Source organism: Penaeus monodon, chromosome 38 (assembly GCF_015228065.2).
Source record: "Penaeus monodon isolate SGIC_2016 chromosome 38, NSTDA_Pmon_1, whole genome shotgun sequence".
Taxonomy (NCBI): Eukaryota; Metazoa; Arthropoda; class Malacostraca; order Decapoda; family Penaeidae; genus Penaeus; species Penaeus monodon.
The window spans coordinates 26806739-26807584 of NC_051423.1; positions in this window are offsets into that span (position 1 = coordinate 26806739).

Genomic DNA, 846 nt, shown 5'->3' on the forward strand with positions numbered 1-846 from the left:
TGTGGAATTATCAATGGTATACTTATTGGAAGTTAAAGGAGACAATATGGGAACCAGAAATTTAGCAGTATTATAATTAAAGGTGCCAATAGATGAAATAATGGGTCTAAGAGGAATATTAGGTTTGTGTACTTTTGGGAGACCATACAGTAGTCCAGGTTGGGAACCAGAAGTAGATAAAAAATTATAGGTGTTTTCACCAATGGACGATTTAATCATCCGGAGAAGTCTTTTTAGTTTGTCTTCGAGATACAATAAGTGGGTAGATATATCAGTAGTGATCTTTTTTAATTTGGTATGGTCATTTAGGATGTTAAGCATTTTTTGGTGATATTCATGTTGTTAAGATGACAACTCCACGACCCTTGTCTGGTCTGGTGATTAATATAGTCTCATCATTCTTAAGCGGCTGTAGGGGTAACGTGAAAACTTCTGCATCATTAGTTTTAATTTGACGGGAGAATTTCCGGAAAGTGTTATTAGCTATAGTTGTTATATTGTTGGTGACATTGCTGAGAGTGTTATTGTAAATCTCAGAACTTTTTAGAACAATGCATAGCTTTTCAAAGTACAGATAAAATTTATGAAAGGAAATCATATTGGGGGGCATACAATAATCCAGTCCATGAGAAAGAATATCTTTTTGTTCCTCGGTAAGGATTCTATCCGAAAAATTGAAAATAACCTTGTTTTTATCTACTTTTCTCTTCACATCAATACCTAGTTTTAAAGTTTTTACTATGAATATTATCCACTCTGAGTAGTTTGTTATGGATATTGCTGTTGATCAGTCTAGAGATGCATATATGGTCTAGTGGGGATAATACAGATTTCAATAGTGTTAAA